This window comes from Maniola jurtina, chromosome 19 (assembly GCF_905333055.1).
Source record: "Maniola jurtina chromosome 19, ilManJurt1.1, whole genome shotgun sequence".
Classification (NCBI taxonomy): Eukaryota; Metazoa; Arthropoda; class Insecta; order Lepidoptera; family Nymphalidae; genus Maniola; species Maniola jurtina.
The window spans coordinates 12,934,784-12,947,401 of NC_060047.1; positions in this window are offsets into that span (position 1 = coordinate 12,934,784).

A 12,618-nucleotide genomic window follows, 5' to 3' on the forward strand; every position below is an offset into this window, starting at 1 on the left:
ACCCTAAATCTTGGTTAAAAAAGGACGGCTTGGCCGTTTAATGTTCGTGGAACTTTTATCTGATATAACATTTAAGCCCGGAATAGCTTGTGCGACAATCATGAAGTATAATACAAATTAGTAATTGTCGAACAAACTATTCCTTATGACCTTAATATAATATGTTATGTCATGTAATAGTTTCACGAACATTAAACGGCCAAGCCGTACTTTTTTAACCAAGATTTAGGGTTTGTAAAATCAGAGCTTATAAGTAGAGTTATTTGTTCTTTATTGTTATAAATGTGATATACTCAAGAGCATTTAAGAGCTATATACTTTGGACTTGGGATAGGTCCCATGGGCAGCGCAATTCTAAGCTCAGCTAGGGGCTTGGCTCTACTAGAGATCTCATAACTTTTTAACAGTGAAAGCATTATGAACTTGTGAGTCTTGGCAACCTTTTTACATGAAATGTTTTTGGTGGGATTTCATTTCTTTTTGGCAGGTGCCCTAGATTTTTTTTTTGGATCTATTTTTTGTAGGTACCTATATCATTTTCATGGCCCGCTCTCTATCGTTACCTCTTTTTTTAAAAGCTTTTATTCCACTTGCAATGTATGTAACTATGTTTGTTTGGGTGGAATCTTGCAACTCAATTTTAAAGCAGATATATCAAATTTCAGTCTTTTAGGACTTCAGGAAACACATTTTTTAAATGTACAGACTGGGAAAAGTTTATGTTCCTGTAGTTTGTATGCAATTTCTAGTCTACACACCAAATTTCAGCCTTCTAGGACTTCGGGAAGTACCCTAGAATTACAGACTAGAAGTTTTGACTGTCAATAAATCTGAAACAATAAAAGTTAGACAATTGATACTCAATGCGTTTAATCAATTTGCCAAGGACATCTTATCCTGAAAATATCAGCATTCTAGCGACAGAATTTACAGATTTGCTTTTCTCATAAGAAGCGTAGAGGGGGGGAAATTCCAATTTCTCAATTTTTCTGTAGTTTGTATGCAATTTCTAGTCTACACACCAAATTTCAGCCTTCTAGGACTTCGGGAAGTACCCTAGAATTACAGACTAGAAGTTTTGACTGTCAATAAATCTGAAACTATAAAAGCTAGACAATTGATACTCAATACGTTTAATAAATCTGCCAAGGACATCTTATCCTGAAAATATCAGCATTCTAGCGACAGAATTTACAGATTTGCTTCACCCATAAGAGGCGTAGAGGGGGGGCATTTCCAATTTCTTAATTTTCCTGTAGTTTGTAGTCAATTTCTAGTCTACATACCAAATTTCAGTCTTCTAGGACTTCGGGAAGTACCTTAGAGGTTTTGAGTAGAGGTTTTGATGATCATCAGTGAGGGACGAAATCGGCGTATTTTAGGTATCAATAAATCTGTAACCATAAAAGCTAGATATTTGATACTTGGTATATTTGGTAAATTTGCTGAGGACACCTTATACTGAAAATTTCAGCTTTCTAGCGTCATCCAGACCGAAGTTATGACGGGTCGAAAATACGGCGAAACACTTCGAGAAAAAGGTACGTAGCGCCCCGGCCGCCGTTTGGCTCGTCTTGGCGGGGGCACTGCCGTGCCCCCTGATATTTCTAATGTATCTAGATCTTTTAAGAATAAAATTTCCTCGAGGTTTGTTTTTTTAATGATTATTACTTTTATGTCATGATTTTCTTAAATATTCACCTACATATCGCTTACTATCCAATATCTTTATTTATTGTATTATCCCTTATTATTGTATTGCTGCTACTATAAAGTCTATACCTATTGTTTTTGTTATAGTTTTCTATTTCTACAGCTACTTTTTCTTTGTAAAACTTTTAAATTTCAACTGTTACTTTTTATTGTTAGATACACTACAGTCTTTTTACTTCAGAAAACCTTTTCTTGTTAACTGTTATTCTCATATTAATACTTAATTCTTTCTTATGTTCCCTTTATTAATATAAATTGAATATATTCACTTCCAGCTACATTTACATTGAACACCAAATCATAGTTTCTATTTTATCCTAAATCACTCTTATTAAAATTCTTCATCTATATCTTAGGTATTATCACTACTAACAGGTCCTCAATCAGATCCTATTTTCTTATTATCTTCCGTGCATAACTTATGACTTCACTAGTAAATACTTTCTTCAACTTCCGGTGTTGGTATGAAAAACTTTCACTTCGGTACCTTTTCTTCCGTGGTACAGTGACACCGGAAAACACGTTAGCCGCGTTTCGCGCGCGTGTGACATGTGCGCGCGCGCAGCTTTTTCCTCCGCCCGCGTCTTTTCCCCGCCCCTCGCCGCCATTGGTGCGAAACAGCCAATCGCCGCGCTCCATTTCAAATGCGTTCCTTTTTCCGTGTCGCCATCTATTTGAAGATTGCTGATGCATTCACCGATATCACTGTTAACTTTTAAACTTTATTGTGAAAGAAATAGGGTTGAAAATGTTTCGTTTTCAGTCTTAACGGTGTGTCTGTTTTCCCCTCGGTCGGTTTCACTCGGGCTAGAGTGAGACGAGCGAGGAAAATGTATCGTAACTCCGCAGTGGGTGTATGTGAGTATGTGTTATATACGCTACGGTGTATGTAAGAGGATGTAATTGATATTTTACGTTTGTTAATTTTGTTAACAGTTAAGATTGTGCGGTTTATGGGCTTCGTGGTTATATGTTTGCAGGAGATTTGAAATTATAACATTTCCGATCGGTTTTACAATTTTATTAACTAACTAAATTGAAACATTTAGCATATCCACTTACAACAGTTCTGAAAGATAGAGCAGAGGGAGGGCAGGAGGTTTGTCCGTAGTCATTCCACAGACTCACTTCACCTTTCAGAATGATAAGAAGGGTGCTTGGCTATACTTAGTCCGCCACGCTGGCCAGGTGCGGATTGCCTTCACACATCCTTAAGAACATTATTGAGAACTCTCAGGCATGCAGGTTTTCTCACTGTTTTCCTTCTCCATCAAGACAAGCAAAGCAAAAGCTAATTTACCTAATTGTTTTAAACGCACATAGGTATACCTACCTATTATTACCTACCTAGAAAAAAAATTAGAGGTGCGTGCCTGTGACCGAACCCCGACCTCCCGAATCGGTCCGACGGCTTTACCTTCTTCTTATTATGTATAGGTAACTACCTACCTCCCTACTTAATGCCTATTAGGTAAGTAACTAAGTAAGGTATGTACTAGGTAGGCAGTGGCGTGCAGAGAGTTCGAATCCAGGGTAGGCATTAATTAGGTTACCTATTTACTTACTGTCATTATAAAAATTAGTTGGTAAGTATTACGATATACTATTTCAACGTGGGTAAGCTGTGCTTTTATCCGTCTGTAATCTGCACGCCACCTTAGGTAGGCTAGATACCTAGTAGGTAGGTAGGTATGTGGGAACGCCGTCAATCCAAGTGAGCTTTGATTGAAATCGATGCATTGCTCTGCCAGGTTCGAAGCTAAAAATGGCTGCGACAGAAAAATAACCCGATCCGCAACGGAAATAAAATATTAATAACCAGCTCGTTTGTAGCCATTATATCGGGAATATCGGCCCGAGGCAGGCTACTAGGGCTGACAACTGAAAGAAAGCAAAAAAAGAAACAAAATGAATTTATTCGATGGTATATATTTTCTTGTACTTATTACAACTAATTACAATGATGTGACTAATTTTACTAAACCATGTGCCTATTATAAAAGTTGTTATAATATATCATAACATATTGCATGCCAATAGACAGAATTTGGCTGTACCCTTTTTGTTTTTGTAACATCTCCACTGTTACCCATATACGCAATAAATAAATTTGAATTGAATTGAGCGTTTCAAGCCGTTTTGGAGCTCTTTGCCTCCTCTACGATTTTCCTCCATTCATCTTGATTCTTTACGTCTTTGTTCCATTAGATATGTGAGCTTTCCAATATTCAGTTGGATGCTGAAATGAGGTTTGGCACCGCCGAAAGTGTTTTAATGGATTTGTTCATTATTCAATCGGAGACCTAGGGCTCGGTAATTTAGTAGATTTCACTGCAAAAAAGTTATTGTAAAGTTTGCTTCTGTCACTACTACCTACCTTTTTTTAATAAAATTTATTTAGGTTTTTAAAATCAATAAGTGTGAACCCTAGCCTCGTCTTGGCGTAGAAAGCTACGTTAATCTTAAGTAACATAGGCTATATTTTGTTTTCAAAAAATTATTTGTAGTTCCCTACGAAAATTGTAATAAGCTACCCGTGCGTAGTTGGGGCTGGACATTATTTAGGTATAAATTAGTTTTCCTTTACCGCACCGCTTTAAATTAATTTTAAATATAACTAGCCGATGCCCGCGACTTCGCCCGCGTGGATTTAGGTTTTTCGAAATCCCGTGGGAGCTCTTTGATTTTCTGGGATAAAAAGTAGCTTTTGTGCTAATCCAGGATATTATCTATCTCCATTCCAAATTTCAGCCAAATCCGTCAAGTGGTTTTTGCGTGAAGGAGTAACAAACATACACACACACACACACACACACACACAAACACACACACACATACACATACACACAAACTTTCGCCTTCATAATATTAGTGTGATGTGATGTGATTGACAAGTGTCAACCCTAGCCCCGTCCCGGCGTAGGTTAATAAATGCAGTATAAAGTGACCGGGTATTGTTCGTGGGCAAACCGTGACTTATGCCCAATTGTGGGCAGTTGCGTGGCGATTGCGCCGCGTTATCTTTTGTATGGCTGCACCCCCGCGCCCCGCTCGTGGCGCTGATAGCCCAGCGCTGGATGTCTGGCATCCATCGGAGCGTGGAGTTATGGCTGCTTTGATTACGGGTTTAGGTATACTTAGCTATACTCCTTACTCTTTGATAGAGTTACCTACTTTCTTATCACGATATGATCACGATTTATAAAATACTAGCTGATGCCCGCGACTTCGTCCGCGTGGATTTACTTTTTCAAAATCCCGCGGGAACTCCTTGATTTTCCAGGATAAAAAGTAGCCTATGTGCTAATCCAGGGTATAATCTATCTCCATTCCTTTCAGCCCAATCCGTTCAGCCGTTTTTGCGTGATTGAGAAACAAACATCCACACTTTCACATTTAAGTATAATAGGTACCTATTACTTAGTAGGGTAAAAAAGTTAGATATAGTAACAGTTAGTAGTTAGTTAGTTAGATGGCAATCGGGGTGAGGATGCCCCGCAGACCAGCATAGCCCGCGCTAACCCGGTGCGGGGCGTCCCCCCACCTCATACCCCGATTGCCAACAAACAACACTGTTGCCGGAACAACAGTGCCGTCATAGCCTAGTGGTTAAGACGTTCACCTCCTATTCCGAAGGTCGCGGGTTCGACCCCGAGCACGCGCCTATAACTTCGAAGTTATGTGCGTTTTAAGCAATTCAATATCACTTGGGAAAACGTCGTGAGGAAATTTACTTGCCTGAGTTTGCCATATCTAGTAATAATTATTCTCGAAGGTGTATGAAGTCTGCCAATTTGCACTTAGCCAGCGTGGTAGACTATGACCGAAACTCTTTCCTTTCTGAGAGCAAACGCGTTCTCAGTAGTGCGCTGGCGATGGGTTGATCATGATGATAGTGATGATCATGATAACTAAATTGTTATAAAAATTATTATTAGAATCAAGTAGCGGTAGGTACTTATACTTACCTACTTAACACCTAAGTACTTACTGGCACAGTCATGCCGCCAAGCGATTTAGCGTTCCGATAGGTACCTACCTATAATATGATTCCATATAGAAACCAAAGCGGTATGGGTTTAATAAAAACTGCCATACCCCTTTCAGGTTAGCTCGCGTCCATCTTAGACTGCATCATCACTTACTACCAGGTGAGATTGCAGTCAAAGACTAACTTGTATCTGAACAAAAATAATCCCTTTCCTCCGCCCTAAAACATGCCGTTGGCGTTGAATTACGGAGGGTTTAAGAGTTATGGAGGTTTCATAATGTAGCCTACTGCCTACTACGGTATTAAATGCTCCTTCAGAAGCTCAAGATTCAATCCTCAAAGCTCCGCCGACTGTTAATTACCCAAAATATGTGGAATGCGCGTAAATCGTCAAAAATATCCGTTAATTACCGCGTGCAAGTCGCAAAAACCGCTTTGTGGAGCCGACACGAGCAAATTACTGCGCCGCAAATGATGCGCATCACGCCATCCAGGCTTTGAGACGCCCGCGCCGCACAGACAGCAAACTTGGAGTTTTTCAGCTGAAATCATGTCAACATAAAAGCAATTATTTATTAGTTCCGACTTCCGGGATTTTATGAGTGAGCACTCATCTCTATTTGATAGACCCATCACTCAACACTGGAAGGTATCCTAGTATAAGGTCATCATTCTCTGGTAAGTACTTACAACCAGTATTTTGGATTGGAGGGATACTTATGCAGTTTTCTACACGCATTTTCTTTTTCCACAGGTGCTGTTCATCCCATTTGTATGTCATCCCCTTTTACTCTTACTTAAGTAATTCTATCAACTACTGAGGCTAAAGGCTTTCAACTCCTTTAAGGGTGGAATTTCCTAAAATCCTTTCCGAGTGGTTTACGTTAGAAAAGTCTATCAAGTTTAAAATCCTCAGCGATTTAGACAGCGTTGATAGATTAGTTGCGTCAGTCATGAAGTTTTTTATGCCACCAAGCCCATTCTCGAAGAACTAGGCATTAAGCAGCGTCTGCCCTCTGCTGTTCGGGCGGTACGGTACGGGCTCGCATTCTCACTTTCTTTGGTCTCATTATTATCTAGATGCATTGATGTATAGATGCATTGATGCATAGATGTGTCCAATGAAGGTAGTTCAAGGAAGAGTAGAAGGGACCAGAGCACGTGGTAGATCACCCATGAGATGAGACCAAGTGAGAGCCTGCAGTATGCCATCAGAGAGGAATGGAGACGCACAGTTATCTAAGCGTAGCACAGCACTGCAGTGACGACCACGACCGCTCTTTCCAGAACGTAACGATAGAGAAGAAGACCTAAGCTATGAATACCTGAGATATACCTAAGTACCTATAGCAATAAGAAGCCTATCTATAGAGCGGCATGTTGGTCGCAGTGTTTGGTTTGTGACGGAGCGCGGCGGAGCGCGAACGCCGCGGTGCTTAGCGCACTTCGTTTGTTTGTCTTCGCCGTCGCATCTCCCAAATATAGCGGGCTGAATATCTTCCAAGCTAGTAATAAGTGCTCCAAGTCGTATGTGTTTTATTATAAACTGCTATATAAAGCCACCTAAGAGCCGTCATAGCATAGTGGTAAAGACGTCCGTCTCCTATTCAGGGGTTGGAGACTTTGGTCTCGGGCAACCCATCGTCGACTCACTACCTCAGTAGTGAGGCTCTCCTCTCAGAATGAGAAAGGTTTGACTGTAGTCAACTAGACTAGGTAGACTTCACACACCTATAAAAACATTATGGTGAACTCTCCAGGCATGCTTCCTCACGAAAAAAAGAACGCTTATAATTCTAACCCTTGTCTGTCTGTCTGTCCGTCTGTCATGTCTGTCAAGAAACCTATAGGATATTTGCTGTTGACCTAGAATCATGAAATTTGGCAGGTAGGTATGTCTTATAGCCCACTTAACAAGAAAACCCCGAAGATCTTGAGTTAGGTGTAAGTAGATCCTACATCCCCGAAATATTTTCAATCTTGCTGGACTATTTTTGTTCCGAGACAGTTTATGTAGGTACTCTACATAAAGTAAATGCAGAGTACCTAGTAGGTAGGTATATGTATATTCTTAGGTAGAGTTACACTGGAATTCATAGTCAAGATAGCGGCTCTTTTAGAGGACAATTCAAACGAGATGTGTCATATTCAACCTTTGTGTATGAAGTATGACATAATATGTCGTCTAAATCGTCCTCTAAAGAAACCCCTGTCTTAACTATGAATTCCGGTGTTAGATCTCTAGGCAGCAATGTTTCATAAGAGCAGCAGACATTATTTTAATATGCAAATGTATCATCTCCGGACGTTATCAGGCAGATCTGCTGTGGGTTCCAAGACTTGCGATACACCGCACAGTACTTACCTAGGTATATACCTACCTAATATTATACCTACCATTTGATGATGTTATCACTACTATTAAAATATTATGGCTAAATACCTACCTTTTGCCTATCTTCACAATTAGAAAACTAGGCAAGTAGGTACCTAGGTACCTACTTAGGTAGGCTTACCTAAGTTTATGGGGTATGGGAATTTTTAGACCTCATGTTGCTATGCAGGAGCAATGTAAGTAGTTAGGTTCCTACCTACCTGAGTTTAATAGAAACATCAGTTCAGTTTTTCTAAATTCCCACGTCTTTTGGCGATAACTCACAAACATCTTTTTGCAGTGAGCCGCTTTTTAGAGGAACGACTTGGGTATTGTATAGTTTAACACATCTTCACATTCCATTCATGCCAAAACAAAGTGTTTAAAACTTAAGAAGCCACTAACAGCTGATTTTAGTGCGTCCTTAGATCGTTGTCCGCCTTATAAATATCCGCAGCCTCAGATCTCCGCGGCGGGCGTCACGCTCCATCGCCCGCCCTGTGTTCTCCTCCTCTCCACCCTTCTACACCCCATTTACAACCCTATTTACACAGTCATTAAGTTCCCTATACATTACCCTCAAGTAGAGAAACAGTGGCCGATTCAATCCAGTTACTCTCAAGTCATTTACAAACTTAATGTTTGGCTAAAGAGTTCAATTTCTATTGTAAGTTGTTAGAAACACATTTTCAATCGATTCAAAAATACTGTCCGGGAAATTAGTTTTATCACCCAATCAATTTTAAACCCTATTTATCAGTGTAAGGGTGTAAATTAGAGTGTAATAAGGACAAAGAGCCGGAGACAACGGAAGCAAGTGATGGTATCTGGGATTTAATTAGTGGGCTTAATTAAGAAATTCGAGTTATTCGAAGCGATAATTGGATCATTTATTTAAAGTTTCACGGCCTTTTTTGATGTTTAGGTTAGTGGGTAGCTAATATTCCTTTTTCGGAGTGTTTAACTGACTAGGTATAGGACCTAAGTACCTATGTAGTTCGCAAAGTTGCGTTCAGTGCAGTCATCATCGTGGTCAGACGATGCCTGCGACTTCGTCCGCGTGCTTTTAGGTTTTTTTTAAATTCCATGAAAACTGTGATTTTCCGGGATAAAAGTTGCCTTCTATTTCTTCGTCACTGGGATGCAAGCTATCTCTTCTGTATCGACCTACTAAATTTTGTCAAAATCGGTTAAACGGATAGACCGTGAAAAGGTAACAACAGCCAGACCGAGTCCTTTAAAAAAATGTTTATGAGTTATCGCTAAAAAAGTGATAGCTTTCAAAAACTAATAAGTATCTATAATACTTATTTATAATAAAATCATTACCCTTCCTTTTGGCTTTGCTGCAGTCAGGTAAAAAGAATGAAACAAAGAAATACAGAAAAAAACATTTATTTTGTAAATTATGCCACGTACAAGCCACGTACCTATCTAATTTCTGAATAGCTAAGTACCTACGTCACGTCATATTATATCCACTTAAGGGAATGCAGACGAAATCGCAGGAACAGCAAGTTTATTTACATACCTACTTACGTACCTATCTACCTTGTACTTAGGTAGGTACATAGCCACATGTCATGTGGCGGCTGATGTTGGAAGCTGAGCGCGTCCCGCGTCTCCGCAATCAAACAAACTGACAAGCGGTATCAGTATCAAAGCGCGCCGCCCGCCCGCTGCCGCTACTGTACGCTAGTGATGCCACATGACTATAATGAAAAGTGATTTGTCGATGAAAGGACAACTGTATCGTTAGTACGATGGCAATTTCTGTAGATACTTCTTCTTCGTCGTAACACTCTTGGCGGAGCGGTCATGGTCATCAGGATGTGACGTTTTTGGGGGCAGAACGTACAGGTCACGAGCATTCGCCACTTCTCCCTGCTGGCCGTCTGTAGGTACACGTTAGAGATAAATAGTAGTTTTACTTTTGTTAGAAGATGGGTACAATGAGAGTTCAAACATACTTCCTATTTGAAACATTACCAAATAAGCAATTTGTAACTGTCGTTTTGAATGTTACTATACGATATAAGTATAACGAATACCTATATTATTCACTAGCCTTAGCCCGCGACTTCGTTTGTTCGTCCTTATAGGTTTTTAAAAATCCCATGCAAACTCTTTGATTTTCCGGGATAAAAAGTAGCCTTCGTTTTAGTTAATGTTATTATCTACCTGTATTCCAAATTTTAGCCAAATCTATTTAGTAGTTTTTGCGTGAAGCAGTAACAAACATACACACATACGTACACACAAACTTTTGCCTGTGTAATATTAGTTTAATTTTTCTTTCTGTATCGATAAGATTTTATCGATATACAATTTCATCGACAACTACACTGTAAACGAACACATCACTAAAACCATGACATGTCAGATGTCGCGAGAGGTATGCAGTATAGAGTTGCGCAGACACATGAAGCTTATTAGCTACAGACTACATCAACTGAGGGAAAACAAAAACTACATAAAAACAGCGACGAGGCGCCGTTGGATTGATTGTCGGTCTGTTTGTAGGCTCTATGTGACTAATATGAGAACCTTTCTGTTTAGAGGTCCAACTTCCGACCGTACTACTTCTAAGTACCTAGTTAAGTACCTACTTATTACTGCAATACCACTTTGGATTTTGGAGTTTAGTAAAAGATTTTGTTTTGTTTTTCGTAAATAATTTTGGTAACTTATACCTATAGGCTGGTTGTCTAGGTAGGTATCCATTTTTGCCATTGAAAGCATTGGCAACAATGATGAGCAATTTATTAACTGGAACTGGAAATTTTCACGAGCTGTACATAGATACCTACAAAGACATTTTCAGATAATTCTTATTGTATTCAGACAGATAGATACAATTTCTAAACTAAAATGACAAGTCTGGAATCTGGATGCATGCTAAGTATCTTGTCTTATTTCTCTGGCAGTAGTTTTTGAGTTAAGTATAGCAAAAATCGTTGGAATTTTCGAAAAAACTGATAGGTAGGTACTTATTTAAAAAAAATAACCTACCTATAAGTAAAAAGTCTCAAACTCAAACTCATTTATTCAAAGTAGGTATACCTTTTGGTAGTCAGAACTACTTATTAGATTTGTAAGATGATAATAATATAGTGGTGATAATTAACTCGAGGGTTCCAAACGCGCCCAGGTCGCCCTGCGCCCACAACAAACTCAGCTAAAGGTCTATGGCTATAGGTAAGTCTAAGGTTTTTAGTTAGTTTAGTGCTAGTTCTACGTAGCATACTTTAAGAAATATGCCCTTTGTAGCAACGTGACTTTTCTTCGGATTTTCTATTGAATTATCATTCAATACACCTGTTTCGACTTCTCTATCAACAGTAGGTAAGTACCTCAATGATACGATGATTATTAGGTAATAGGGTATCTAATACATATTATGTATAATGTCAGTCTGTCTGTCCGTTAGAAGTGACGTGTGATAAATAGCGCAGTGAGCGAGTCGATCGGCGCTGGCAATGCGCTGGCAGCTGGCATTACGTGCTGGTTATTAATGCGGCTATAAATCTGCGTATTAGCGGCTCAACTCGCGCTGATTGTTCTATCTGGTGTTCCTAGACTCCGGTAACAGTCACACGGCACTATTTAATTTTGTAGTTTGTACTTACTTACCGCATGTTTTTTTTTGCAGGAAAAATCTTACCGAATATCTACCTGCCTACTATATAGAACATAGACCTTTTGACCTGGTTTCTCCTTCACATTTCTACCAAGTATCTACCGCAACGCATGGCGTCGTCATGATTTGGACCCTTTGTAGTCAAAATTCCACGGGCACTGTCACACGGCGCTGCCCGTCATTGTCTTGCAGTGTTCTACATAAAAGTGTAACGTATAATTTTGTACGATAGTATGAAACCCTTCGTGTGCGTGTCAGTTAGGGTACGGAACCCTCAATAGGAAAAACGGAACCCTTATTTATAGGATCACTTTGTTGTCTGTCTGTCAGTCTGTACGTCGTGTCTGTCAAGAAACCTATAAATAACCTAGAATCATGAAATATGGCAGGTAGGTAGGTCTTACAGCACAAGTACAGGAATAAATCTGCAAAACCGCGAATTTGAGGTCACATCATTTAAAAAAAAAATTAAAATATGTTTCAATTTTCAAAGTAAGATAACTATACCAAGTGGGGTATCGTATGAAAGGGCTTTACCTGTAGGTACATTCTAAAACAGATTTTTATTTATTTTTATGCATTATAGTTTTGGATTTATCGTGCAAAATGTTGGAAAAAAATATCCGAGTACGGAACCCTCAGTGCGCGAGTCTTACTCGCACTTGGCCGATTTTTAATTATTTGTTGTTATAGCCACAAAAGAAATTGGTACACACTCTGCGAAAATTTCAACTCTCTACCTATTACTTGACACAGCTATAAATCATAAGATACAGCCTGCTGTCCGACAGATGGAGGGATAGACGGACGGACACGGAGGCTTAGTAATAGAGTCGCCTTGGCAACCATCGGGTATGTGGAACCCTAAAAAGTAAATGTTATTTCAATTGATAGAAAAGC